The 24,402-nt window shown below is 40.7% G+C and overlaps 1 protein-coding gene across 7 annotated transcripts in view; it reads right to left on the bottom strand.

The window, feature by feature from the left end:
• The window catches only part of nfat5a (nuclear factor of activated T cells 5a), a 100,331-nt gene that overhangs the window by 45,222 nt on the left and 30,707 nt on the right, over positions 1-24,402 (bottom strand). Inside the window, exon 1 of one of the 7 annotated variants that reach the window (XM_061969165.1) lies at positions 20,831-21,170. The exons of the other annotated variants lie outside the window; for them this stretch is intronic. The gene's annotated coding sequence lies outside the window, so the exon portion shown is untranslated. Of the gene's footprint in view, positions 1-20,830; positions 21,171-24,402 lie in introns of those variants that run through there. 7 annotated transcript variants of the gene reach the window in all.

Genomic DNA, 24,402 nt, shown 5'->3' with positions numbered 1-24,402 from the left:
TGAGCTATGGGGAAGGATAGTTGTGGTAGGAACGCTTGATTTGTTCACCCAAACTGACGTATTTTCCAGACCATAGGGCGCACTGGATTATAAGGCGTACTGCCGATGAGCGGGTCTAGTCAGGTCTTTTTTCCATCCAAATGGCGCACCGGAATATAGGGTGCATTAAAGGGGTTGTTTGACGTTTTTAATTCATTAGTACCGGTATACCATACAACCCTATAGTAAACAAAGCCACGTTTCCATTGCTAAATATTGTGCTCATTCATGTTGTGTTTTAACATTTAGGCGACATGCTGTAATGAAATTAGGGATGTCCCGATCCGATATTTGGATCGGATCGGCCGCCAATATTTGCCAAAAAATGTGTATCGGCAAGGCATGGGAAAATGCCGATCCAGATCCAGTTTTAAAAAAAACTCCGGTCCGTATTTTCCAACGCACCGATTTAAATAATACATTCCACTTTTCTGCTGCTCCGTAATTTCTGTTCCGCATTTTCCAGCACACCTTCAACACATCCACACGTCTGTGGAATCTCACGCAGTTGCTTTTAGCTGCTGGCATTACACGACAGGCTCTTCTCACTCTTTCCTGTGTCTCCCTCTCACAGACAGCGAGCGCACCTTCTTACACACGTCACATACTGTCACGACATACGTCACATACGTATACGTCCTCCCCGAGCAGAGAGGTAGCAGCATGGCTAACGTTAGCTGTGATGCTAGCGCACACGCTAAGGTGTGCGCCTGCTCAAACGTCCTCTGCGCATAGCAAATCTAAGCCATGCACAAAATCAAATAAAAAAATAAGCGCATAACAATTTTCAACACACGGACACGACAGAGAAAACAGTTTTCGTCATCATTGTTCAAATATTATAACGTCTGTCGAGACGCTTATCTCCATTCGGGGCCACACGTCCACACCATCAAAATGCCGAGGCAAAAATTTCCAGATCAACACCGTCTGAAAAAATTTGTGATTTTTTTTTTAGTTGTGATTTCCTTCTCTGCATGAAAGTTTAAAAGTAGCATATATTAATGTAGTATGAAGAAGAATGTTTTAATGTAGACATGCAAGCCTTGAAAGAAAATGTTGAAAATCAAGACTACATTTCCTGCAAATGGGTGCATTTCTACCCTATATTTTAACTTTAGATTTATTGTCATATCAAACTATCTTTGCTGTCTTTTTGACACTTACATCCGGCGCCCCCCTCCACACCCTGGATTATAAATAATGTAAATAATTCAATGTGATTATCTTGTGTGATGACTGTATTATGATGATAGTATATATATGATAGTATATATCTGTATCATGAATCAATTTAAGTGGACCCCGACTTAAACAAGTTGAAAAACTTATTGGGGTGTTACCATTTAGTGGTCAATTGTACGGAATATGTACTTCACTGTGCAACCTACTAATAAAAGTCTCAATCAATCAATCAAAACACATAAAATCATCATACTGCTGTGATTATATGCATCAAGTGTTCATTCAAGGCTAAGGCAAAATATCGAGATATATATTCCATCCATCCATTTTCTACCGCTTATTTCCTTTGGGGTCGCGGGGGGCGCTGGAGCCTATCTCAGCTACAATCGGGCGGAAGGCGGGGTACACCCTGGACAAGTCGCCAACTCATCGCAGGGCCAACACAGATAGACAGACAACATTCACACTCACATCCACACACTAGGGCCAATTTAGTGTTGCCAATCAACTTATCCCCAGGTGCATGTCTTTGGAAGTGGGAGGAAGCCGGAGTACCCGGAGGGAACCCACGCAGTCACGGGGAGAACATGCAAACTCCACACAGAAAGATCCCGAGCCTGGGATTGAACCCAAGACTACTCAGGACCTTCGTATTGTGAGGCAGATGCACTAACCCCTCTGCCACCGTGAAGCCCGAGATATATATTGTGTATCGCAATATGGCCTTAAAATATCGCAATATTAAAAAAAGGCCATATCGCCCAGCCCTAGTTCAATGATGCCATTTCTGTTTGTCATGTATAATTGTGTCTATTTTGTGTTTATCCTTGAATAAACAGGTCAGTTTCTTGTTACCAACCATTGTGTATTATTCAAACTCCCCTAATTCAGCTGGCTAGTTGTTATCAAGAGTACTAAAACCCTTTTCAACATGATTCTGACAACTAAATAGGCTAAATAACTTTAAACGTTAATACATGCTCGGATAGGTCAGTATCGGTATCTGTCAGTATCGGATCGGAAATGCAAAAACAATATCGGTATCGGATCGGAAGTGCAAAAACCTGGATCGGGACATCCCTACTATATGTATTATATACTGTGTTAAGAGTGTCATTTTGGTTGGTGGTGTGCCGCAGGATTTTGTAAATGTAAAAAGTGTCCCGCGGCTCAAAAAAGGTTGAAAATCACTGAAGTAGATGCTTAGATTGGGCTTGCGTTTGATTGTTGTGACCGCCCTCCTCCTCCCTCAAACCTTCAGGATACGCACGGAGAAAAAGAATAATGACATGGCGCTGTTTGAAGTGATTTTTGCTCTCGCACAACTCCTTAAACGCTACTTTGCATCTGTTTTTTTAGTCCTTTAGTACACAAAGATCTCTCCTGTGGGTGGGAACGCACTGTGGGAATAATGTGTTGAAGCTGATGTTTTTGTCTGTCTTTGCAGAGTGTTTGCAGGGCATTCGTTGCAGGCAACATGTCTTCCGTAGTAGTAAAAGTATCATGCACAATCGACGCCATGTTTATGTGAGCTTTGAGCTATGGGGAAGGATAGTTGTGGTAGGAACGCTTGATTTGTTCACCCAAACTGACGTATTTTCCAGACCATAGGGCGCACCGGATTATAAGGCGTACTGCCGATGAGCGGGTCTAGTCAGGTCTTTTTTCCATCCAAATGGCGCACCGGAATATAGGGTGCATTAAAGGGGTTGTTTGACGTTTTTAATTCATTAGTACCGCAGCATGTGATTAGTACCGGTATACCATACAACCCTATAGTAAACAAAGCCACGTTTCCATTGCTAAATATTGTGCTCATTCATGTTGTGTTTTAACATTTAGGCGACATGCTGTAATGAAATTAGGGATGTCCCGATCCGATATTTGGATCGGATCGGCCGCCAATATTTGCCAAAAAATGTGTATCGGCAAGGCATGGGAAAATGCCGATCCAGATCCAGTTTTAAAAAAAACTCCGGTCCGTATTTTCCAACGCACCGATTTAAATAATACATTCCACTTTTCTGCTGCTCCGTAATTTCTGTTCCGCATTTTCCAGCACACCTTCAACACATCCACACGTCTGTGGAATCTCACGCAGTTGCTTTTAGCTGCTGGCATTACACGACAGGCTCTTCTCACTCTTTCCTGTCTCCCTCTCACAGACAGCGAGCGCACCTTCTTACACACGTCACATACTGTCACGACATACGTCACATACGTATACGTCCTCCCCGAGCAGAGAGGTAGCAGCATGGCTAACGTTAGCTGTGATGCTAGCGCAGCCGCTAAGGTGCGCGCCTGCTCAAACGTCCTCTGCGCATAACAAATCTAAACCATGCACAAAATCAAATAAAAAAATAAGCGCATAACAATTTTCGACACACGGACACGACAGAGAAAACAGTTTCCGTCATCATTGTTCAAATATTGTGACGTCTGTCGAGACGCTTATCTCCATTCGGGGCCACACGTCCACACCATCAAAATGCCAAGGCAAAAATTTCCAGATCAACACCGTCTGAAAAAATTTGTGATTTTTTTAGTTGATTTCCTTCTCTGCATGAAAGTTTAAAGGTAGCATATATTAATGCAGTATGAAGAAGAATGTTTTAATGTAGACATGCAAGCCTTGAAAGAAAATGTTGAAAATCAAGACTACATTTCCTGCAAATGGGTGCATTTCTACCCTATATTTTAACTTTAGATTTATTCTCATATCAAACTCTCTTGGCTGTCTTTTTGACACTTACATCCGGCGCCCCCCTCCACACCCCGGATTATAAATAATGTAAATAATTCAATGTGATTATCTTGTGTGATGACTGTATTATGATGATAGTATATATCTGATAGTATATATCTGTATCATGAATCAATTTAAGTGGACCCCGACTTAAACAAGTTGAAAAACTTATTGGGGTGTTACCATTTAGTGGTCAGTTGTACGGAATATGTACTTCACTGTGCAACCTACTAATAAAAGTCTCAATCAATCAATCAAAACACATAGAATCATCATACTGCTGTGATTATATGCATCAAGTGTTCATTCAAGGCTAAGGCAAAATATTGAGATATATATTGTGTATCGCAATATGGCCTTAAAATATTGCAATATTAAAAAAAGGCCATATCGCCCAGCCCTAGTTTCAATGATGCCATTTCTGTTTGTCATGTATAATTTTGTCTATTTTGTGTTTATCCTTGAATAAACAGGTCAGTTTCTTGTTACCAACCATTGTGTATTATTCAAACTCCCCTAATTCAGCTGGCTAGTTGTTATCAAGAGTACTAAAACCCTTTTCAACATGATTCTGACAACTAAGTAGGCTAAATAACTTTAAACTTTAATACATGCTCGGATAGGCCAGTATCGGTCAGTATCAGTAAGTATCGGTATCGGATCGGAAGTGCAAAAACAATATCGGTATCGGATCGGAAGTGCAAAAACCTGGATCCGGACATCCCTAAATGAAATAGTTAGCGGTGTAGCAGTTGGCTACAGGGCTACAATGGCTTTGATTGGATGTGGAGTGATAGATCTCTGTCCGTGCCTTCATTCTTTGAAACGTTACAATATTTTCGAATGGCTGTCGCTAAATTGTTACACTAAGACGGCGTCTTCACATGCATGACGAGGTAATAAGCAGGGAAAGGAGAAAGCAAAAATGCCACTAGAGGAAAAGATAAAAGCTATTGCAGTTATATTTTCTGCTTCCGCTACTAATGATCCGACTAGGGATAGTACCTCAACACACAACATCTGCACTTTTCACATGACACACTGCAATCTTTGCACTACTCTCAACAAAACGGGCACATTGTGGAATGTTTGTGTTAAAATCAGCACTTTTACTCAGATTTTTTGATACCCATTTTCCTTTGAACTCTACCAATTTATTTGAAAATGTTATTCTATTAGAATTGTGTATGTCGTGCCCTTGTGACAGTTTTGTTTAACCCTTGTGTAATGTTCATATTGTTGTTACTCAGCCAGTGTTTGTGGGTCTGATGGCTTTTAATGCCTCACAATAAACACTTTTATGTTAAAATACTGAACAAATGTTTATTGGGATAAGGTAAACATCTGTTCAGTATTTTAACATAAAAGTGTTTTGATTGTGAGGCATTAAAAGCAACAAAATGCAACGGGTCCATCAGACCCACAAACGCTGGCTTAGTAACAACAATATGAACGTTGCACGGAAAATTTCTCTGCCAGTTTCTGCACCCCACAGGGATTCTTCTTTTGTGTTTCTGCACCTGTGGTTCCCACACAAGGTTGCAACATTGTTTGTCATCACTGTCTGCTCTCATTTTCTCGCACATTTGACCCTCTGATGTTCCGTGTACCTACACTCTGTCCTCCTCCTGTCTAGGCCTGCTGTGTGTGTGTGTGTGTGTGTTACACAGAACATCAATTTCCACACTTTTATTAGCCCCGGGTCCAGTGGACCCGGACATCTTATATGTAATAGAAATGTGTAGGGGGGGGTGTATGGTGTGTGGTCATTAAATATGTATTCTGATCATACTTGCCAACTCTCCCGGATTTTCCGGGAGACTCCCGAAATTCAGCGCCTCTCCCGAAAACCTCCCGGGACAAATTTTCTCCCGAAAATCTCCCGAAATTCAGGCACACAATATAAACAAGCATACCTGTCCAATCACGTTATAACTGTAGAATTATCGAGGGCGAGTTCTTGGTTTCTTTTGTGGGTTTATTGTTAGGCAGTTTCATTAACGTCCTCCCAGCGCGGCAACAACACACAACAACAGCATTTCGTCTACCATAAAGCAGTTCGTCTGCCGTAAACAGCAATGTTGTGACACTCTTAAACAGGACAATACTGCCATCTAGTGCATTTGATGAAAGCACTTTTTGCGTGCCACAAAGCAATGCATCATCAGTGAGGGCGTTCAGCATGGTTAGAAAAATAGTGACAAATAGAACAAGGATGGACAATTCAACCCTTAACTCAACAATGAGTAGATGAGTGTTATGTGTGTGTATATGTGTAAATAAATGAACACTGAAATTCAAGTATTTCATGTATATGTATATGTATATATATATGTATATATATATGTATATATATATATATATATATATATATATATATATATATATATATACCGTATTTTCCGCACTATAAGGCGCACCTAAAAACCACAAATTTTCTCAAAAGCTAACAGTGCGCCTTATAACCCGGTGCGCTTTATTACGATTAATTTTCATAAAGTTTCGATCTCGCAACTTCGGTAAACAGCCGCCATCTTTTTTCCCGGTAGAACAGGAAGCGCTTCTTCTTCTACGCAAGCAACCGCCAAGGAAAGCACCCGCCCCCATAGAACAGGAAGCGCTTCACCCGCCCCCATAGAACAGGAAGCGCTTCACCCGCCCCCGGAATAAGAAGAAAAAACGTGCGGATATCACCGTACGTTTCATTTCCTGTTTACATCTGTAAAGACCACAAAATGGCTCCTACTAAGCGATCCGGTTCATAAAAAGACGCAATCTCTCCATCCGCACACGGATTACTACCGTATTTCACAGCAACTGAACCGCACTGTGGAACGGGAGCACGTACGGTGAATATTCGCACCACAGGGAATGAGAAGTCATCCTTCACTGTGGTTCTAGCTTGCCATGCTAACTTCCACTCATGGTGATATTCAAAAGGAAGACCTTGCCAAAAGAGACCTTTCCAGCCGGCGTCATCATAAAAGCTAACTCGAAGGGATGGATGGATGAAGAAAAGATGAGCGAGTGGTTAAGGGAAGTTTACGCGAAGAGGCCGGGTGGCTTTTTTCACACAGCTCCGAAGGCGATCACACCTTCACTAAGACGGGCAGACAGCCTCGGACGACATACGCCAACATTTGCCAGTGGATCGTAAATGCTTGGGCAGATATTTCGGTCACAACTGTGGTCCGAGCTTTCCGGAAGGCAGGATTCACAGAACAACAGCGACACTGACTCCCGATGACTTCTACGAGACGGAACCGGCCATTTTGGATACCACGCTTGCGCAACTTTTCAATTCGGACACCGAAGACGAAGAATTCGAAGGATTTACGAATGAAGAATAACTTCAGAAGGTGAGCGCTATGTTTATTTTGTGTGTTGTGACATTAACGTTCGAGCAACATTATGTTACTATTGCTCTACACCATTTTGAATTTTACTATGTTTGTGATTGCACATTTGCGTACATTTTGGGACAGAGTTGTTAGAACGCTGGTTTTCAATATATTATTAAAGTTTGACTGAACTATCTGACTGTTTTTTTGACATTCACTTTAGCGCAGCGTTTTTTTGACATTCACTTTAGCGCAGCGTAGGCGCGGCTTATAGTCCGGGGCGGCTTATTGGTGGACAAAATTATGAAATATGTAATTCATAGAAGGTGCGGCTAATAATCCGGTGCGCCTTATAGTGCGGAAAATACGGTATATATGAAATACTTGACTTAGTATTTCTTATATATATATTTTTATAAATAAAATACTTGACTTGGTGAATCCTAGCTGTAAATATACTCCTCCCCTCTTAACCACGCCCCCCCCACCCTCCCGAAATCGGAGGTCTCAAGGTTGGCAAGTATGATTCTGATATATGTTCTTCACAGAAAATGAGCCAAAGTCAGTGAGTCTCAGTTTGAAAAATGAATTAATTGTATCATTTTTCTTTAAATAAAAAATGAAAACGGGTCCCACAGACCCGAACACCACACAAGGGTTAAGTTCAGATACTTAAATCAATACATCTGTTGTTACAACCATATCATCCACCAGCAAATTAATTTATTGCAACATTTTTAGAAGAATATGAATAAAAGAACTAGAGAGAAATACATATTTTTATAAAGAGCGCAGCGGTTTGCAACTTGCTCTCAGTTACATTTTTTGAACAAAAAATTACAACAACAACACCACCAGCTAGCTTATGTTCCCAATAGTAGTTATGTCATGATGTGCTAAAAGCCCACTGTGGTCAGAATATAATGTTTAAAATCTTTTGGAAAGTCAGCGCTCCGTGAGCATTGGCGTAAATGTTGCAAACAGTTCCTTTAAGTGGGACCCACTGAATTTTTTTCCAGGATCGACTAAAATCACAAGCTGTGGGTCCTGGGGACTCTACATTGACAACTTAATAACATCACTGGTCATTCTAAGTAGCATTATGATCGGTAATGTAATTACATGTGATGTGATGTCAGTCATGCGACTGATACCATGTGTAGCTTAGTGACTTGAACATAAAAAGCTGTTGGACAGGGATGATTAATTGAGGGTTGCATTGGGGCTTCTGATAGCTGTTTATATGTATGAGTGCACATGTGTGTTACTATGTACATCGTTTGAATGTTAATATGATTGTGTTATTTAGGACACTTCATTCATCCATCCATCCATCCATGTTCTACCGCTTGTCCCTCTCGGGTTCCCGTGGGTGGCTGGAGCCACCTCACCACAGGGCCAACACAGATAGACAACGCTCACATTCACACACTAGAGCCATTTAGTGCTGAAGACCTCAACGGCGGAGCAGGCGGAAGACGGTAGTTTTAAAGGGGAACATTATCACCAGACCTATGTAAGCGTCAATATATACCTTGATGTTGCAGAAAAAAGACCATATATTTTTTTAACCGATTTCCGAACTCTAAATGGGTGAATTTTGGCGAATTAAACGCCTTTCTAATATTCGCTCTCGGAGCGATGACGTCACAACGTGGCGTCACATCGGGAAGCAATCCGCCATTTTTTCAAACACCGAGTCAAATCAGCTCTGTTATTTTCCGTTTTTTCGACTGTTTTCCGTACCTTGGAGACATCATGTGTTGTCGGAGGGTGTAACAACACGAACAGGGACGGATTCAAGTTGCACCAGTGGCCCAAAGATGCCAAAGTGGCAAGAAATTGGACGTTTGTTCCGCACACTTTACCGACGAAAGCTATGCTACGACAGAGATGGCAAGAATGTGTGGATATCCTGCGACACTCAAAGCAGATGCATTTCCAACGATAAAGTCAAAGAAATCTGCCGCCAGACCCCCATTGAATCTGCCGGAGTGTGTGAGCAATTCAGGGACAAAGGCCCTCGGTAGCACGGCAAGCAATGGCGGCAGTTTGTTCCCGCAGACGAGCGAGCTAAACCCCCTATCGACCCTAGCTTCCCTGGCCTGCTGACATCAACTCCAAAACTGGACAGATCAGCTTTCAGGAAAAGAGCGCGGATGAGGGTATGTCTACAGAATATATTAATTGATGAAAATTGGGCTGTCTGCACTCTCAAAGTGCATGTTGTTGCCAAATGTATTTCATATGCTGTAAACCTAGTTCATAGTTGTTAGTTTCCTTTAATGCCAAACAAACACATACCAATCGTTGGTTAGAAGGCGATTGCCGAATTCGTCCTCGCTTTCTCCCGTGTCGCTGGCTGTCGTGTCGATTTCGTCGCTTTCGCTTGCATACGGTTCAAACCGATATGGCTCAATAGCTTCAGTTTCTTCTTCAATTTCGTTTTCGCTACCTGCCTCCACACTACAACCATCCGTTTTAATACATTCGTAATCTGTTGAATCGCTTAAGCCGCTGAAATCCGAGTCTGAATCCGAGCTAATGTCGCTATAGCTTGCTGTTCTTTCCGCCATGTTTGTGTTGGCTTCACTATGTGACGTCACAGGAAAATGGACGGGTGTATATAACGATGGTTAAAATCAGGCACTTTGAAGCTTTTTTTAGGAATATTGATGGGTAAAATCTTGAAAAAAACTTCGAAAAATATAATAAGCCACTGGGAACTGATTTTTAATGGTTTTAACAATTCTGAAATTGTGATAATGTTCCCCTTTAAGAACTACCACAACGGCTGCGATGGCGGAAGAAGGCTGCAGCAGAAAAGGGTCCCCAGTCGTCTTGGACTCCATGCCACTGGACCCAGACCCGATTCTGTCAAGGATCGTGTGGTGACTGTCTGTGCACCAGTCTCCCCCACGTAAAACAAAGTCACGCACAGGCATCCTCCATAAAAGGGATACACCCCTACCAGGAGGATCGTCATACTCGTTCGAGTGACCGCCGATGATGATGATTTAGTGCTGCCAATCAACCTATCTCCAGGTGCATGTCTTTGGAGGTGGGAGGAAGCCAGGGTACCTGGAGGGAACCCATGCAGTCACGGGGAGAACAAAGACAACTCCACACAGAAAGACCCCAAGCCCGGGGATCGAATACAGTACCTTCTTATTGTTCCTAAAATTTGATCACGGTGCTCCTAGTGACTCAACCAGAGTCTGCTGAGCTTGCAAGTAGAGACTAAATAAGCAAAATAGAAACCTTGTATAGACTATTTGTTAAAAAAAAAAAATTGGTTGGTGGTGGATAAAACTGTTGCTGAAACGTTTTTCAAAAATGGAAAAACGTCTGCAATTTGGATCGTAGCTTGTCACTCAGGGGTGATGTGGGGTCCAGCTGAGAACGACTGCTTTAATGCATCCAAGTTTACACATTTGTGAAACAAAGAAAGAGCCCAACATTAAACCAGATAGCTTATCAAGGACGTTTGGCCTTGGCTCATTTTCAGACAGCTACATCCAGTAAGGAACTTCCACAGACAAAATTTGCTCTGGACTAGCTTGACCTAGTATCATGATATCTACAAACACATTCTAATGATAAAACTGACAATGGTGTGACAGGATGAATACAAATTGTTTAATGAAGACTGAAACCCTGAGAGACATGTCTTGATACGTGATAGCAACATGATTCCTAGAAGCCTATTACCAAGCAGCGCCACTGTGTCCCTAGAATAAACCCCACTTGTTGGCATACATAGGCGATTAGGTAGTCTGGTTGCTAGGAGAAAGGGGTGCATCAACATGGCTATTTCAGCTGTGCATCAGTGGCGCCAGGCATGTGTAGTAGTCATCTGATACCCAGCAATGACTGAGCTCCAGCAGAATGTTGAAAGTGACAAGAAACATGATCTTGTCAGTGACATCAGCAACACTGTTGACTGACGGACAAGGTGAAATCATTGCGGCTCACATGAAGACCTTACATACATGCAGGGGGTGGGAGGGAGAACAAGACACCGTCTCCTGATTAATGTTCGTCACAGGCTAATCTGCCTTAAGAAGATAGTCGTCTCAGAGTTTCAAGGTGCTGGCCAGAGGGCTTGGCACTAATACTGGCAGGAAATTGCAGTTCTCAAAAACTAAACGACATTGGGATTATGGGGCTTTAAGTGGCAAAAACATGAACAATCAATCAACTCTCCAAATATGGCAACAACAGAACTCATAAAAACTAACTTTTTTCCCAGCCACAGATGATCTTCATTGTAACCTTGCAATGCCAACAAGTGAGCTTTGTTCATAGGGTAAAGAAAGTGACTCTTTGTACTGGGACCTAGTCCTCCTAGCTCGTACAGTAAATGACCTCAGTCTTCACAACAACTCACAGCCTTGGGTGTGAGATTGGTTGGGTGTCTGATGTTGCACATTTAGACTGCCTTAAGCCCGTATTCCCTGTGTGCATATCCGAAACAGCAGCATTACAATACACATTCCCTTTACGTGACGTAATCGGGACATCGCAAATCACTGTTAACTAAATTTGGGCTGCTGCATCTGACCTATATTATGAGTTGGTTCACGGAAACGGTGCGGTTGATATACGATATGATGTGTCAACACGGGATTAACCCGTGTCATTGCACTGGTTTGAAAGGCGCGCGAGGCACTTGACTGCACACTCGCCTGTGCCAAGAGAATACAAGCTTATTAAAATGTATTGTCAGAAGGAAATCACCATGGTACACAGGAAAGTCTGCTATTCAATTGTTTACTCTGTTTTAATTATGCAAATTAGCGCATGGCATTATCTAGCCCATTAAAATTGTAATTGTATTTTCTGGCGTTCACAAGACATCTGGGCAAGTTAAGGTCAAGGTGGTTGGTAGTAATAAAACACAGGTGGACTAACTAGACATAATTAAATTTTCTGATGTTCGAGATATGCACAACTGATAATACACATGCTTAAAAAGTTTGTCGAACAGCAAGGTCACTGGTCTATTTTAATACTTTGCAGCTGGCTTTGTAGTTAGTTTAGGGTGGGGGAGTAGGATGCCAGATGAATTAAGACTTCACAAGACTGTTTTTTTGGTGCACTTGAGAAATATGCAGCGTAAGATTTATCTCTGCATCAAACCACTGGATTATTAATTGCGTTCTTGAACTGATAACACTCCAGCCACAAAACAGACAAAGAGCCCTTTAAGACAAAGGGCTAATTCTTGCTAATTATACATCTCCCTAAAGCAAAAAGCTGTCTTGGCCTCATTTACATCGAGTTTAAGTTTCTCACACGCATCAAACATTGTAAAAACTGTGAGAGTCAAATCAATTTAAACTTAATCCTAGTTGGTCAAAGGTGCTGTTTATAGAAAGTGGCAGAAATGGACGTGTCAATGAAATGTGATGCAGGATGTTTTTAAAACATGCTTTCCAAATGGGTATTAGGTTAACTAGTGCTGTGCATTATGGACAAATATTTATCCCAATAACCATATACCAGGGGTCGGCAACCCGCGGCTCCGGAGCCGCATGCGGCTCTTTGATCATTCTGATGCGGCTCAGCTGCATACTTGCCGGCCCCCTGATTTTCCCGGGAGACTTCGGGATTTCAGTGCCTCTCGCAGAAACCACCCGTAATTAATATTCTCCGATTTTCACCCTTGCAATAATAATAATAAGGGCGTGCAGTGACTGTACAGCATTTAGCACCCTCTACAATCTGTATTGTCAGCGTGCCAGCCCAGCCTTTTGTTATATTCATTTTTTGCTAGCACACATAAGTGACAGCAAGGCATACTTGGTCAACAGCCACACAGGTTACACTGACGGTGGCCATATAAAACAACTTTAACACTCTTACTAATAATGCGCCACACTTTGAACCAAAACCAAACAAGAATGACAAACACATTTTGGGAGAACATCTGCACCTTAACACAACATAAACACAACAGAACAAACACCCAGAATCCCATGCAGCCCTGACTCTTCCGGGCTACATTATACACCCCTGCTACCACCAAATCCCGCCCCCACCCCAACCCTGCTCCCTCACACATCAAACCCCCCCCCCCCCCCCCCTCTCTGTGCGTCGGTTGAGGTGGTGGGGTTTGGTAGCGGGGTGTATAATGTAGCCCGGAAGAGTTAGGGCTGCATGGGATTCTGGGTATTTGTTTTGTTCTGTTTATGTTGTGTTATGGTGCAGATGTTCTCCCGATATGTGTTTGTCATTCTTGTTTGGTGTGGGTTCACAGTGTGGCGCATTATTAGTAAAAGTGTTAAAGTTTTTTATACCGCCGCCGTCAGTGTAACCTGTGTGGTTGTTGACCAAGTATGGCTTGCTGTCACCTACGTGTGCAAGCAGAAGCCCCAAGCAACGTGTGGCTGGGCTGGCACGGTGGTTGTAGTGTGCGCTAAATGTTGTGCCATCACAGCATGTTCGAGAGCATAGTTGCCCTGAAAATCGTAGTTTGCCGGGAAAATCGGCAGACTACGGCTTGTCAAGCATCATTCATATAAAACCCGGGGGCCGCTCTAACATTACATTTTCATATTAAGGTGTGGGCCGCATGACTGAGACCCTTGGTTTATACATAGCACAAAGCAAAAAAAAACTTTGTAAACAGTGTTTATCATGTTAAATTTCAAAAGATTTTTGCGGCTCCCATTGTTTACTTTAATTTGTGAAACTGGTCAAAATGGCTCTTTGACTGGTAAAGGTTGCCGACCCCTGCCATATACAGATGAAATGAATGCCTATTTTGCTTATCTTGTCGCATTTTATTTGTGAAGCATATATTTTATTAATAAGGACAAGACAAGACAGTTTTTTGACAGTGAATACTAGTTCTGGTCAATACATGAATTTAGAAATGGCATCTAATTCCTTGGCGTCGGTGGGATTGCTTGTCATAGACGATGCCTTTAGAACATGGCTATCAGGCTCGTTTGCTGTGTCTTCCTTTTCATCACTTAGTGGTTTTTTGAGGCAACGCTAGTATTCAAACACTGTTCTTCATGCCGTGTCTTCAAGTTAAAATAATACTTTTGTTTGAGTCGCTAGCAACGATTCTTTGGCAGTGTTGTTATGCAGATGACTTTACCGTTGTTCGGTCTGTCTGACTTTCTTAATCCATATGAATAAAACATTTTTGGCACCAATTTCTCTTCAAGGTTCAAGGTTCAACTTTATTGTCCCCGCGGGGAAATTTGTCTTGGGCACAGTGCATCATTGCTTTCTTAACATACCCAAAAACAACAGAACAAAAACACAAGCACAGACACAACCACAGCCATACAACTAACATTTAAACATCAGAACATGGAGCTTGATAGACATAGGTGCCACTTTGATGTAGGCATAAAATCTACAGTATGGAGATAAAGATAAAGTACCAGTGTGCATTGTACTAGAGCTCATGGATAAAGTGCTGTGTGCTAAAGTGCTTAGTTCTAAAGTGCTATGTGCTAAAGTGCTATGTGCTAAAAAAAAGTGCTAACCTATATATTAACATTCTATTGCACATTGTTGGTCAGCTTAATGGAGGCTGGGACAAATGATAATTTAAGGTGGTTAGATTTGCATAGTGGGACCCGGAGTCTTCTCCCTGATGGCATGGTTCCATATTCAGGGAAGAGTGGGTGTTGTGAGTTGGAAATAATTTTCTTAGCTTTTTTCCTAACTGCCTGCTCATAGATGCTCTGTATAGGCTCATATTCTTTCCTCCCCACGATTTTCATTGCCGTTTTATGCATGCCGACCAGTTTGCTTTTTAGCTTAACGGTTAGGTTGCCAAACCATGAGGTGATCCCGTATCTAATGATGCTCTCTACAATGGCACGGTAGAAAATCATCATGATGTGGCTGCTTACGCCGTACAATCTTAATCTTCGCAAAAAATATAGCCTCTGTTGCAGTCTATTGCACAGTTTGTCAATATGTGTCTTTTGTTGATTTAGCATCTATTGTGGTGTCCGTCTGTGCAATGTTGTAAACCGTAAAGTTCTTTCAAGCGACAAAGTAGCATTGTTGCTGAAGTTACATTAGCCCAGTGCTTCTCAATTATTTTCTGTTACGCCACCCTTAGAAGAAAATATTTTGCGCTCCCCCACTCTTAGGGAATAGTAAAATGTGTATATAAAATTGTAAACTTATTAACATTAAAAGGAAACAATACTACGGTTTTTCCTAGTCTCCCACCGTGGTTCCAGTGAAGCCAAGTGCTACATACGCTTCATCATTATCTGCTACGGCAAAAAAAAAAACATGTTCCCCAAGGTCGCACGCGCCCCCCCTGGCATGGCATTGCACCCCCCAGGGGGGCCTGCTCCACTATTTTAAAAGGACCGCATTAGCCCAGACGTAAGATTACGACATAAACAATAGATAATTGCATCACACTGATAAACATTTTACGCCGTATTACCATATATGAATATATTGTAATATCACACAGCGCTATGTCTAGCATGGTTGACTCAGCATCAACTACTATGTTGGAGTTTTGTTCTGTACAGCTCAAATATGGCATTGAAACAGTATTTTAGAACATCATGGGATATTCAACAACAAATTAAAAATAACTAATTGATCGAAGTTTGTCACATGGCCTTTTCTAGTCAGGAGTTTTAAAGTTCCTTTAACAACATTAAATTGGATTTGGACCGACACTAAAGTCATACCAGCCTGAAACCTGAAAACTGTATCAACCCATAGTATGTGCCACTCTATTACAATTCTGTTTTTGAGCACTGCCTTACTATTGCGTTAGCAACTTGGACTGAATTGAAACATACTGTACAAAGATTTAGAGGTAATTGGATAGAATGTGTACCGTTTCCAAAATACCTATTTTTACATTATCTGCGTCGTTTTAATCATGTTTCCTTCTACTGTATGTCAGCTATTGGATGCTTGAATTTCCCGTCAGAACAATACTGATCTACCTACCAATAGGGATGTCCCGATCCGATATTTGGATCGGATCGGCTGCCGATATTTGCCAAAAATTGCGTATCGGCAAGGCATGGGAAAATGCCGATCCAGATCCAGTTTAAAAAAAACTCTGGTCCGTGTTTTCCAACGCACCGATTTAAATAATACATTCCACTTTTCTGCTGCTCCGTAATTTCCGTTCCGCATTTTCCAGCACACCTTCAACACATCCACAGATCTGTGAATTCTCACGCAGTTGCTTTTAGCTGCTGGCATTACACGACATGCTCTTCTCACTCTTTCCTGTGTCTCCCTCTCACAGACAGCAAGTGCACCTTCTTACACACGTCACATACTGTCACGTCATACGTCACATACGTATACGTCCTTCCCGAGCAGAGAGGTAGCAGCATGGCTAACGTTAGCTGTGATGTGAAGTGAAGTGAAGTGAATTATATATACTCAAAGCGCTTTACATAGTGAAACCCAATATCTATGTTACATTTAAACCAGTGTGGGTGGCACTGGGAGCAGGTGGGTAAAGTGTCTTGCCCAAGGACACAACGGCAGTAACTAGGATGGCGGATGCGGGGGTTGAACCTGCAACCCTCAAGTTGCTGGCACGGCCGCTCTACCAACCGAGCTATACCGCCCCATGATGATGCTAGTGCAGCCGTGCGAGCAACGCTCCCTCTAAGGTGCTCGCCTGTGCAATTGCGCACTGTTTAAGCATCCTCTGCGCATAGCAAATCTATGCCATGCACAAAATCAAATAAAAAAATAAGCGCATAACAATTTTCGACACACGGACACGACAGAGAAAACAGTTTTCGTCATCATTGTTCAAATATAACGTCTGTCGAGACGCTTATCTCCATTCGGTGCCACACGTCCACACCATCAAAATGCAGAGGCAAACATTTCCACATCAACACCGTATGAAAAAATTAGTGATTTTTTTAGTTGTGATTTCCTTCTCTGCATGAAAGTTTAAAAGTAGCATATATTAATGCAGTATGAAGAAGAATGTTTTAATGTAGACATGCAAGCCTTGAAAGAAAATTTTGAAAATTACATTTCCTGCAAATGGGTGCATTTCTACACTATATTTTAACTTTAGATTTATTCTCATATCAAACTCTTTTGGCTGTCTTTTTGACACTTACATCCGGCGCCCCCCTCCACACCCTGGATTATAAATAATGTAAATAATTCAATGTGATTATCTTGTGTGATGACTGTATTATGATGATAGTATATATCTGATAGTATATATCTGTATCATGAATCAATTTAAGTGGACCCCGACTTAAACAAGTTGAAAAACTTATTCGGGTGTTACCATTTAGTGGTCAATTGTACGGAATATGTACTTCACTGTGCAACCTACTAATAAAAGTCTCAATCAATCAATCAAAACACACAGAATCATCATACTGCTGTGATTATATGCATCAAGTGTTCATTCAAGGCTAAGGCAAAATATCGAGATATATATTGTGTATCGCAATATGGCCTTAAAATATCGCAATATGGCCTTAAAATATCGCAATATTAAAAAAAAGGCCATATCGCCCAGCCCTGGTTCAATGATGCCATTTCTGTTTGTCATGTATAATTTTGTCTATTTTGTGTTTATCCTTGAATAAACAGGTCAGTTTCTTGATACCAACCATTGTGTATTATTCAAACTCCCCTAATTCAGCTGGCTAGTTGTTATCAAGAGTACTAAAACCCTTTTCAACATGATTCTGACAACTAAGTAGGCTAAATAACTTTAAACTTTAATACATGCTCGGATAGGCCAGTATCGGTATCGGTCGGTATCGGATCGGAAATGCAAAAACAATATCGGTATCGGATCGGAAGTGCAAAAACCTGGATCGGGACATCCCTACCTACCAATCTACAGTAGAAGCCATGACAAGCAAATGGTCTAAAATCGGTGTGCACATAATTAAATGTTGATATATCAGTATAATACTGATTGCCACTCAAAATGCTTTGTAATGCTTTTATCACAATACAAATGTGGTAATTTTTTACTAGCAATGACTACAAGTTCGTGAATGCCATGGCATACGACTACATTGACGATCGCATACGATGGACGATTGAAAATCAAGCTCGACCTCAAGCAAGAGCTCTTCCACTTGTGTTGAGTCAAAGCCCCCTCGGTGTTTCCACTCATTAACGTGGCTCTACCGCGTGAGTGTTTTCGCTCACATTTGCTGCTAAAAATAGAAGTGTGAACTGTGAAATGCAATTAGAAGCACAAGAGCAAATTAAAAGTACAATTCAGAGGAGAAGCAGGGGCTGACCTGCAAGTAATTGGCTTCCTGTACACTCGAGTTTGCGCCCTTTTTCTCCTTAAAAGACCTATTTTTGGCTCTTACAAGCTTGTTTTTCCTATTAGAATGATGAGGAGTAAAGCACGATAGATAATTGTTGCATTTTCATTGAAACTGATCTTACCCTTTTCCATTAATAAGTGGTTTGACATTATTTTCAAAGCTGCAATAACTGTGATCCACCTGAGCACTGAAAGACTTGAATCATTGACTCCATTAGGTCGGTGGAGCTTCCTTTGAAGAGAGCAGTTATTTTCATTGCTCCAGAGACTGCCATTACCAGAGCTTTGTTTTCACCATAGGTATAGCAAGCACTCCATTCCCTCCATCACAGCGTTGGTTAAGACCTAAGCACACACAGCTATGTTGTAACTGACACTTTTACTACTGAGAAATATGATGCATTATGTATAGGGCTGCAGCTATTGATTATTTCAGAAGTAATCTATCGATTAGTTAGAATAATCCAGTCGTCGGATAAAACACACTTTATAGCCTCAATGCCTATTTTATGGAAAACAATTAATACTAAGGGTGTAACGGTACGTGTATTTGTATTGAACCGTTTCAGTACGGGGGGTTCGGTTCGAAACAGAGGTGCACCGAACCAGTTTCCAAACGGACATATTAAGTAGCGCACCGCACGGACGGACGTAAGTAGTTGTGTAAACAATGCACACACTTGGGCTTCACGGTGCGATACAACAATGGAGGACGAGAGGTGGACAAAGCGAAAGCGGTTTGCCGACATTGTTCAGTAGCAGTAGGGTATGCTTCTGGCAACACGTCAAACATGCTAACCCTGGGGTGCTCACACTTTTTCTGCAGGCGAGCTACTTTTCAATTGATCAAGTCGTGGGGATCTACCTCATTCATATATATAATTTACATTTACTTATTTATGAAATATATGTTTTTGTTAATAAGTTAAAGGTGTTTAATGATAATGCAAGCATGTTTAACACATATAGTTAATATTGTTAATAAATTAAAGGTGTTTAATGATAATGCAAGAATGTTTAATACATATAGTTAATATTGTTAATAAATTAAAGGTGTTTAATGATAATACAAGTATGTTTAATACATATAGTTAATATTGTTAACAAGTTAAAGGTGTTTAAAGATAATGCAAGCATGTTTAATACATATAGTTAATATTGTTAACAAGTTAAAGGTGTTTAATGATAATACAAGCATGTTTAATACATATAGTTAATATTGTTAATAAGTTAAAGGTGTTTAAAGATAATACAAGCATGTTTAACACATATAGTTAATATTGTTAATAAGTTAAAGGTGTTTAAAGATAATACAAGCATGTTTAACACAGTTAATATTGTTAAAAAATTAAAGGTGTTTAAAGATAATACAAGCATGTTTAACACATAGTTAATATTGTTAAAAAATTAAAGGTGTTTAAAGATAATACAAGCATGTTTAACACATATAGATTCCTTTCTTTCATGAAGACAAGAATATAAGTTGGTGTATTACCTGATTCTGATGACTTGCATTGATTGGAATCAGACAGTGGTGCTGAAAATGTCCACATTTTCGAATGGAGGAGAAAAAAAGTCCTCCTTTCTGTCCAATACCACATGAAAGTGGTTGGTTTTTGGCATCTTATTTGTCCAGCTTCCGTACTCCTTTGTATACACTTTACAAGAAATACATTGTCGGCAAACTCCGTAGCTTGCGCACGCCAGCATTCTGAGACTCTTATTTTGTGAGCGCAACTGTGCAACTGTGCAGTCGGTCTTTGGAGTTTTGACGGCAGGTACGGCGCCAGAGTCTGTTGAAATAAAGTGTTTCTCGCCTTCATGTCGGTAATTTTAATGAGCTGGCAGCAGCCAGCGTCATCTCAGAAGACCCTCGGGTGCCGTGAATGTCAATCAAGTGACGAAAGTGACGTTATAGTGAAGATTTATGATCGCTCATTTTTAGGACTATTTTTTTAATGCCTGGCTGGTGATCGACTGACACACCCTCCGAGATCGACCGGTAGCTCGCGATCGACGTAATGAGCACCCCTGCTTTAAGGGAATGGACTAGCACATGTCTGTCAAAGTTGAGCAACATTAAGTGAAAACGGCATCAATCAAAGCGTTTGGGCTTTTTATCACTTTGTACGTTTACTGCAACACAACCAGGTCCTGCCCAGTACTCACACAGCTCTAATATATTGACAAGTACAAGACACCAAGTGGAATCAAACTACTGACCTGCTATTTCGCGTCTTTTCGTTTTTCCTAGGGTTCCTCTCCTGTTCTTGAGACCCTAGTGCTAAAGCCAAAAAGGACAAATGCTGCTAACGAGCATCCATCTCCTAAAGTAGTGTGTTAATCGACGTTAGGACCATGCATCATTACAGCATAACACTACTGAAAAACACGGAGCTCACTTGACTTCCAAGAAGAAGAAAGGGTCAACTGGAAGCCAAGACCACATTGGCAAGTGTGATCACTGCACAAGACACACATGCTGAACAACAACCCACATAATCTTCTAAGCTTCTTTCTCCAGCGAACTTGCCAACATCTTAGCTTGTGCAAAGTGCAAACGCATGCAAACAATCCACACTGGAGGCAAGATTGTCAAAGAGCGGATATGTTCAAGAATACGTCATACAGTGCATTACCACTTGTCCAAAATCAATGCCCGACTGTCATATCAAGTCTTAGAAGTCCATCTACTTCAGCTCCTTTTGCACAGTTTCTCGTTGGTAACGTGATACCGATGTGGTGCCTCGTGGCTCTGTGTTAACTGCACAAGACATAAACAAGGTACAAACCACTGCCGTATCTATTACTGTGTAAACGGGACGGGCAAGAGGAGCCACTAGTGTTGACATTCCTGTTAGTAAATGCCTACCGGTATATACATTCACACGATGAGGCGGCACTTTGTTTACATTTGCAAAGCAAGGCAAGCATGACAGCAAACTTCATTTTACAGGCTATTCTGCAACTGGTGGCTTTTGGGATTTCCATCTCAGCATTTGTATTCGGTTCATTTTTCCTCTACTATGCAAAGCGGACTTTTTAATGACGCTCTATCTATCAGGATTGCGACCCAGGAGTCTGTTTATGAGCACCAAATGTGAGAAAAACCCATCCCACCCAAATAAGTGTCTTCACTTATTTGCTTCCCTTCTGAGAGTCACCGAAGTGATTGCTTTTGAAGTTTTTATGACATCATGAAGAAACATTTCCTTTTTAACAGGCCTAATATTGTTTCTGTTCCCCCGAGCTAGATTAAACTTGTCCCATACACTCCCACTGCTTTGTCCACCCCAAAACAGGCTTCCCTACACATCATAAGAGTAGATCCCAACAGAGGTGGGTATTAACGCGCTAAATTTACTCTGTTACTTTTATCAAAGTAACTTTTGGATACATTGTATTAGTGAAAGTACATACTTCAGGCTTTCTACAGGTATCAGCAAATCTAACTTAATGCTCTTGACACATGTCTGTACAAAATAAACAAGAGGAGACGTAGAAGCACTTTTCCTGACAAAGTATCGACCCTGACTTTATGGTTTCTGTTTGTTAAAATTGAAAATACAAATAATATCAAGCTAATACTTCAACGGGAAATACTACACGAACAAAGTATATTAAAAGTATATCAAACATGCCTTTAAAGATGTCGTCACTGAAGACTTGTGCGCTCTTTGGCGCTGCTGCCTTGTACTGGAGTCTGTGCCACTTTTGTCATAGTCTTTCGTAAAATTGTGCACTCGTCCACTCTTCTTGATGACCTCTCAAGGAACTCTTATGAAACAGGTATCCTTTTCGCGATTTGAACAGTTCGTACAGCTGAAAACAATGCAAGCATAGGGCATTTTTTTTCGAGAAAGGATAAATGACGCTTTGTACCCATTGAGAACAGATGCTGCTTGACCACCACACATTTAATAAAACTGACGTGACGTCATTAAAAGCCAAGCAATATAATTGATACAAAGGTTATTATTAGATAGACACCTCATTGGCTTGTTCTAAGACAAGATTGAATGCTTCAATCTTAATTTACCAGAAGTTGGTCTGAACTTTTGAAGCAATCAATATTTCGACACCATTTCTATACATTGAATTTTACCAAATGAATTTTAAAACACTGTATTTTAACAGAATTTTCTCATTTGCTCACACATTTTTGTTCAATTAAATTGTCACCATAATTTGATGGAAAAAAAATCAGTTTACAAAATTGTAACGCAAAAAACTAATTTAGTGTAAAAAAATAAAATAAAATAAAAAAATAAAGCTTTGGTGATAAAGACACAAATCAACCTCCACATATATCCACTACGACTCATTATTACATTTTTTTTAAAATACAGTCAATGCAAGTGATCGGTATCAGCCAAATCTTACTCGGAGCACCGCCACTTATAACCTCATTAGTGACCATCTTAAAAGTGCAATTTAGAAAACCAAATTTTTACATAAAACACTTTTAAATTAACTACTCTTGAATCCTAAATGCAAAATTAAACAAGTATTCACCAACGACGAAAAAAAACTTGTGTGCATATTTCCTTGCGACTAGCTGAGATAGGCTCCAGCGCCCCCCGCGACCCCAAAGGGAATAAGCGGTAGAAAATGGATGGATGGATGGATAGTTTCTATTGCAGTTTGTCAAATTCCCAAAACTGCGCTTTAAGATGTTCCCAAATTCAACTTTAACTAGATCCTCCTTTATGGAAGTAGAATTGTCTCACATCAACTTATATATATATATATCAACATGATATTAATATACATATGCATATATTAATAAATATACAAATACAAATGTGATATACAAATAAATAATTTGTATAAATAAACGCATATTTGTAAATATATTTTTGAGATTTGAAAATATATACAAATAAAATGTATAAATATAAAAATGTGACATACAAATAAATCAAGAATTTGTATAAATAAACGTGTATTTGTAAATACATTTTTGAGATTTGAATATAAATATGCTTGATTTTGTATTTGTATTGAATTTGCATATGTGGATCGCTTTTTTGCTTTTGTGTCGATGAGACATTCCTACCACAAACCAGTTGCACAAATAAATGTGACCGAGTTTGAATGTGGAGTTACACACTCCCCTGAACAACCAGCACAGGGCACTGCAGCCAGAGCGGTCTGGGTCACAGACATGGTCAGACACCGGCGAGCCAATCAGAGGCACACTAGGGAGGGTCATATAGTGGATTAAATGGATGAGTAAGTAATTGATAACTGTTTCAGGTGTGTTGTAGTAGTGCCATGGTTGTATAGTGGATTAAATGCACGGGTAAGTAATAACTAGTATTGATAACTGTTTCAGGTGTGTTGTATCTACTAGATAGTTTAGTCAGTCACTCAGCTTTTACAGGTGTTGATGTGACGACGACGTCTGGCAACATCCAAAATATCTAACGAAGTAAAAATGGAAGTAGGAGAAAACAAAGATCCTCCAGTAATGTACAGATACAGCATTTCAGTACTACTACTACTAGTGAAGTAGGCCTTAATAGCCTTGGCCTTAGCTCTACTTCGTTAGCTGCTAGCTGGCTAACGTTGCCAGTGACTGACTAAACTATCTAGTAGATACAACCAAGGCACTACTACAACACACCTGAAACAGTTATCAATACTAGTTATTACTTACCCATCCATTTAATCCACTATATGACCCTCCCTAGTGTGCCTACGATTGGCTCGCCATTGTCTGACTATGTCTGTGACCCAGACCGCTCTGGCTGCAGTGCCCTCTGCTGGTTGTTCAGGGGAGTGTGTAACTC

This window comes from Nerophis lumbriciformis, linkage group LG08 (assembly GCF_033978685.3).
Source record: "Nerophis lumbriciformis linkage group LG08, RoL_Nlum_v2.1, whole genome shotgun sequence".
NCBI classification, from domain to species: Eukaryota; Metazoa; Chordata; class Actinopteri; order Syngnathiformes; family Syngnathidae; genus Nerophis; species Nerophis lumbriciformis.
The sequence above is the reverse complement of the archived record's forward strand: the minus strand, read 5'-3'. Positions and strand labels throughout refer to the sequence as shown.